We start from the raw sequence: 6,979 nt of genomic DNA, 5'->3' as shown, positions 1-6,979 counted from the left end.
ATGTGATCCTTTTCCCACCCCCATGCCCTAGCTATTCCATTATCACCCATTCTCAGAATGCGGCTGTAAGTTCAAGGTAGCTCTGAATGAAGAATCCACACAAGTAGACACCTGCCCTCTTGTCTATTTAAGGGAAAAATTAGCTATTTTTTTTCCTGCAGCATAACTTTTCCTGGGCTGATATAACCAAATAAATTAGAACTAGGACAAGAATTTCTTTCATATTTGGAATGATCCTGATGTGAGCCAGCAAACTCAGAGCAAAACAATGACTCTTTTGGTAGCATGTGCAGCTAGCACACATGTGTTAATATTTTATCCACATACACACTCTCCAGTGCGTAAGCTCATGCAAGGGCCATTCATTATCCACGGGAAGACGACAGTTTGGTGTACAAGAGTAAGAGATTCTCAAATTCTCAAAGGTGTTTGTGAACCAAGAAAAGATTAAAATAATCTAGAAGAAAAAGTATGTAAGGCAAAAAGTAAGATTTTAGACCTGGATTCCAGGAAAGGGTTTGAAATATACACAACATATCAAACTGATAGATTATGCTCCCTGAGTAAAATGTAAAACACCTGGGAAAAGCAGACGTAAACCACGCCCCCCCCCCAAAAAAAAAGAAGAAGAAGAAAACAAAGGTTTCTTTCCTAGTTCTAGTTCAATCAGAACATGGAATAAAAGCACAAAATTAAATGTGCCAATTGCCTTAATTAAATCAAAACTACAGGTAGCAAGGGACAGAAAATGGAAAATACCTGATTTAATTTCTAAATTATGATGTATGCAATAATTTTGTACTCTGTTTACTTATTTGCTGAAGTATTAGAAATAAAATGAAGTCTCTTTATTGTTTATGCTTTTCATGGGTTCCCCGATCTTACTATTTCCCACATGATGTCATGTTGCTGAATTACAAATAATTTTAGCTTCAGGAAAATAATCATCAAGTTGGTGAAGGAATGTTTCATAATTAACCAGTAATTAACAAATTTGAGGGGGAAGTGTGATATTGTTCTTTCTTTATGGTTGACTCCCAGAAACAAAATACCAGTTAATAGGAATATATTTAATAATGTATTTCCAATTTTAAAAAGTAGTTCAGACTTCAACAAATAATTGACAGAATTTTGAGAACCATATGCTACCACTTAATTGTGTTAGAAAGGAATATTATGTTGTTTAATTCTTTTTACTTCCTAATGAAGTAATACACATACCCACTCAAATACATACATAAACTGATTATATTTCTTCCTTTGTAATTATTCACGAAATATTCTCTGGCTGTTTTTATTTACTATCTGCTGCACTTTATATTTAATAAATGTATTCCTGAAGGCACAATAGGAAAGAACATAAAATTTACAGACAGATGAGTCAGAGTTTATTTCTCTTTTGTTTTATTACTTTTTAGCTACACAACCCTAGGCAAGTTGAATGAGTAGAGGCAAGGATATGGCTGTATGAAAAATGTGCACCACACACTTGTAGAAAGAGAAGAGACACATTTGGCTGCAGAGGGGCACCGCTGAGGGCTGACATCAGAACCACAGCCCTGACCCTGTGGGCACCCCCAGACTCTCCATCCCTCAGGCCTCTCTTCCTGGCAAGGTGTCCCAAGAAGTGGTTCCTAATTTTCAGCCTTTCATAGCCAACCTCGGAGCACTCCGCAGCACAAAGATACGATTCCTCATGGGGAAAACAAAGGCTTCCCGAGTGCATTGGCTCAATGGCCATGGACGGATCCTGGGGTGAGCATCCTTCAGGAGTGTGGTGAGTATGACTCCACAGAAACATACTGTCCGGAGAGCCAGGCCATTCCTCCAAACCCATGAGAGCGTGAGACCCCAGCCACCACAGAACCAGCCCTTCATCCAGAAGGAAGCTGCCCTAGGGAAGAAGCCCATGGGAAGACAAAGGCTTCTGAAGGGGGTGAGGCCTCCTCAGGGACTCCAGACCAGATCTGCGTGTGGATCCCGACCGCCATGAAACACCCTGAAACCATGGGGAACCAGAGGCTAGGCCAACCCCAACGTTATGACCAAACTGAATCTTAATGACCTCCCTAACGACCGTAAACACAGTCATCCAGGAGCTGGGGCCCCAGCATACAAATTTGTCGGGGACAGGAAATTAATTTATTAAAAGTCTAAAACTAACTTTCTTCATTTATACAATAGCTAGCACACAAACACTTTTGTGCTAAAACAAACATCACAAAAGTACTGAGAATCAAATCAACTGAAGAGAGTAGACAATAATGGCACCTATTATTTTTTATAATTTAGATGTATTGCAAAAATTTCCTGTGATGAGTCAGCCTGGTAATTTACTTTGAAATAAGTCTTCTGTTCCATTGTGTGTTTTATTTCAGAACTTCTATGGTAAGAAAATTTTCCTTCTTTCAGAGTTCGGATCTGAACATTAAATACCAATTTTATGAAAATTCAAATAGCTTTTACATGTTGCAGTTCCCTAATTACAGCATTTATTCAGGTGTGTAACATGAGGTCGAAAACATCGTTTCTAAATTGCTAATTTACTCTCCAGAATTATTTTTTGACTGTCAGGATGAAAGGATTAAAAAAATACAATTAAAGTGATCACCTACAACTAACTAGAGAAAATAGGTGAAAAAATGAGGTGGGGGAAGCAGATTTGTTTAGAAACATACCTTATTAATTTTAACTTTGGAACTAGGTGAATACTTTACCTACATTAAAAAATGAAACCATAAAACAATCCCTAAACACTTGGGCAGGAGCCTGAATATAGCTTACATTGTAACAACGCCTGCAAGTCAGAAAGAAAATAAACATTTGAAAATAATTCTAAATATTTTTGGACGTTAATTTGAATGTATTGTAAGTATGGTGTAGAAAAAGCAAATAATTTTGTCAAGGTTGTTATGAACCTAGACTTTTATCAGAAGAGAAATAAAATGCAAATGTAAAATAAAAATGTAAGTGAAATATTAAATTTGAAATACCAGAATAACATGCATGATGTGTTATTCTGTAAAGTGAAAGGCATGACATTTTTAAAATTTTTTTTTAAGATTTTATTTATTTATCTTTAGAGAGGAAGGGAAAGAGAGAAGGAGAGAAACATCAATGTGTGGTTGCCTCTTGTGAGTCCCCTGCTGGGAACTGGCCTGCAACCCAGGCATGTGCCCTGACTGGGAATCGAACCACAGTTGTTTGGTTTGCAGGCCCGCGCTCAATCCACTGAGGTACACCAGCCAGGGCTGAAAGGCATGACATTTCTATTTAAAATATTAATAGCCTGATTTCCCAACTGAACAGGCCTAGAAGCAAATGGGTGACTGTAGGGTATCTTGGGCTATAAAGCAAGGAACGTCCCATGAGTCAGTGACAAAACAGCAAAGATAATTTGCCAGAGCACCCAGTGAACAATTTAAGCAGCATAAAGAAATAATAAATATGATGAATGAAAGCACATTAATTATATATGATTCACAAAATAATTATACTAAAAAATAAACAGCTTTGGACACCCCTGAAATTGATAGAACACCAACTCATAGCCGTGGAGTATGTATTCTTTTTCTTCTTCTTTTTAATTCTTTTTCTTACACTTAGAGGCAGAGTACCTATATGTTGATAGGGTAAGTTTTCTTTTCATAGAATTCCAGGGAAAAAAGACAGAGGGAACATTGCTATTTGAAAATAATAAGTGGGTGCAGAACTTTTCATTACCATCTTAATGATGAAATGCTAAAAGACTCATCAGTCATCTGTAACAACTTTTTGCCTCAATATGTTAGATCTATAGCTAGCTCTGTGTGTGGAGATCCTGGAAAGAGAGAAGCAAAATAACTCCATGAGGCCACATCAGCACATTCAGGAGAATCTCTGATACGATACAGGTGATTTAAGTATGAGTTGGATATTAGATGATATTAAGGAACTATATTAGCTCTCAAGAGTTTATAATTACATAGTAATTATATCAAGAAAAAAGTTTGGCTAATGCATGATAACTTGGATTGGCTTTTTTAAAAACAGTGCAAAAATGAAATAAATGAATAAATGAGTGTACGCATACATACAAGGGGGATGGGAAATATAAAGAAGTCATTGCCAAGCTGATAACTGTTGAAGCAAGAAAATTATCAATGGGAGTTTGTCATATTTATAAAAACATAGTGTTTGAAAATGTCCTTAATAAAGAGTCCAATAAACAAGTTGAGCTTGCTATAGCCTCAGAGTCCAACCTATTCTGGCGCTCTCTCCTCCGTGGGACAAGCCGTTATACAGACTTAGACATTGTTTTAAAACAGTTAAATAAAATAAAAAGTCACAGAAAGCCAACAGCATGTGGAAGCTGGATTTATAATGAGAAACCAGGTGTTAGAAGTTGGTCAGTAGAGAAAGCAGGCTCAGGCAGAGAAATGGGGAAAACGGTTGATCTCTAAGAATTTCCAGTTCCAGTCCTAAAAACATTACAATTAATCCTTTTGTGAGTTTCCAACTAAACAAGCCTAAGTTCTATTTCAAAATAACTCAAAGCTGTTGTGAACTGATATCACTAATTAAGATTAAAATGAATCTTCATTTATTGGGCTGGCCAAAAACTCTGTTATGATTTTTTCCATACAATGGCTCTAGTAGTGCTTAGTTGCCTTTAACTTCATTGGAAATAATTGTGTTAGATTGTATTGTGACAACTATCATGTCAGTGTGCATTTTTATTTTTTTTTTTAGATTTTATTTTAGTTATTTATTTATTTTTAGAGGGGAAGGAGAGAGGGAGAGAAACATCAATGTATGGTTGCCTTTTTGTGCATCCCCTGCTAGGAGTTAGCCTGCAAGGAACCGGTTTGCAACCCAGGCATGTGCCCTGACTGGGAATCGAACCGCGATCGTCTGGTTCGCAGGCCCGCGCTCAATCCACTGCGCTACGCCAGCCAGGGCTGTGCATTTTTAAAAATTATCAAAATTGATGAGTTTTTGAGCAGCCATTTTAATATTGAAGATATAAGAACATATGCAACATTTTCAGGGTATAATACTTCATTTTAAGAAAGGTGAGAACTCCACTGAAATGCAAAGAAAATAGATTTGTATAGTGTGTGGAGAAGGTGCTGTGACTGATCGAATGTGTCAAAAGTAGTTTGCAAAGTTTCTTGGTACTATTGACATTTTGGCCAAATAATTATTTGCTGTGGGGCTGCCTTATGCACTGGAAGATGTTTAGCAGCACCTCTGGCCTCTACTCACTAGAAGCCAATTGTGGGAGATAGCCCACATACTCAAAAAATCTAAATCAATAAAGTTATTAGGGAAATGAAAAATGTGTCTTCTTTTATGGAAAAAAGTAACAGATTTTTGGCCAACCCAACACGTACTGAATATTGTGAAAAATTCACAATTTCATACTGTGAAAACATTAGATTTTCATATATCTTCCCCTTTAAATTACAGATTTGTTTTAGGTAACTTTAGTAAGGACAGCAACAATTCTTTTGTCCGTTTGATGGCCTTGGGGGATCTTATTTAGCAGGTAACCCAGCAAAGAGATAACTCAGTGAAACTGGCTGGCAGAAGGAATTCAACACCTCTAACCAAAACTCCACATCCCCTTTGGAAAAAACAAGGTCTTTTCCTGAACCCAGACAGTGCTACAGCTGCGAACCCTCAATATGCCGACCGCCTCTGATTCAACCCCACGAGTCCCAGGTTCTAGTGGGAGGTTATTTCTCTCGGAATCCTAGCTTGTATGAATGGCCCTTTGCCTTGGTCTATGCCACCACCACGTTGGATAGAGCTATTGGGAAAGAAGTTAAGTGCTCTTCGTTATCGTGGCCGTTTTTGTGATCTGTGGACCTCTCCACATTTCTGTGTGGTTTTCGAAACAAAAACGACAAATACTGGAGGGGTTGGCAAAGACCCAGCAGCAGCTGTTCTAGGAAACAGGTAGAAACACATTCCACAGAGAAGGTTTGCGCATTCGCCTTCTGAACTGCATGAAAGGCTCAAAAACAGTTTCTGGGCCTGGAACAGTGGATTCTAAATAACAGACACTAAATGATAGATGCTCTGTGCATGAGAGACTTAAAAATATGTATGCACTCAAAATGAAGCATTCTAAAACTGCTACTAGTTACGGGATATTATGGTTCCACATAACAATGTGAAATGTCCAAGGCAGCCTATGAAGCTAAAAGGCCTGTAAAAATACAGGCAGAAAACCTTGTGGACCGGACCAGCTTAATGTAGTTGCACTGAGAAAATAAATTAATTCATTAAAAAGGCTAGGAAAACATCGGGTGTAGGTTCTACACAGAAGGAGTTTGGAAGTTGCCACCTTGTCCCAACAAGTAAAAAGCTGAGCAGACTGAAAGATCAGCTCTTCCACAGATAGGGAGGGGAGGACACAGAGAGCCACTACCCCCAACCCTGGAGACAGACAAGGAAAGGGACCAGACTCACCGAGGCAGAGACTCCCTGTCAAAACGCTGCAGCAACCGGGGCCAGGCAGGAACGTGTCTGTTAGCTGGAGGCTCTAAGCACACAACCCGAAGAGTTAGAACTCCCGGGGGGGCCTGCCATGGGGAGCCCTCATGCTCTTGAGAGATTAATATCCAAGATCCAACCATATTCCCGTAGTAAATAGTGGAGAAAAAATTCCCTAGGGCTTCCAGCAGGGCGCAGGGACATGGAGCCGTTTTCAATTACTCCATTGTGTCCTGTTCTCAACAAGGTCGGCAGCCAGGGGAAACTAATTAACTCGAGTCTGATTCCTAACGATCTCTAGCTGGCTCGAGCCTTCCACACGAGAAAAGGAGAACACCCAACTGTAGCGCACCCTAGTCACCTTGGCCCACGACAGGGAGAGAATGAAAACGAGAAACACTTGTGAAGTTCACAGTCCGGAGGCATAGGCTGCCCAAAAGATCGTGACCCTATCACAGAATTTGAAACGCTTCCCTGGCCCTACGCTTCACCACCA

The 6,979-nt window shown here is 39.1% G+C and overlaps 1 pseudogene; it reads left to right on the top strand.

Annotated features, from left to right (window-relative positions):
* Positions 1-4,190: 4,190 nt before the first annotated feature.
* LOC118976115 (uncharacterized) lies at positions 4,191-4,295 on the top strand (annotated as a pseudogene).
* The last annotated feature ends 2,684 nt before the right edge of the window (positions 4,296-6,979 follow it).

This window comes from Sturnira hondurensis, unplaced genomic scaffold (genome assembly GCF_014824575.4).
Source record: "Sturnira hondurensis isolate 20B ecotype Veracruz unplaced genomic scaffold, ASM1482457v3 Scaffold0001547, whole genome shotgun sequence".
NCBI classification, from domain to species: Eukaryota; Metazoa; Chordata; class Mammalia; order Chiroptera; family Phyllostomidae; genus Sturnira; species Sturnira hondurensis.
Note: the sequence above shows the minus strand (reverse complement) of the source record. Positions and strands in the feature narration are given on the sequence as shown.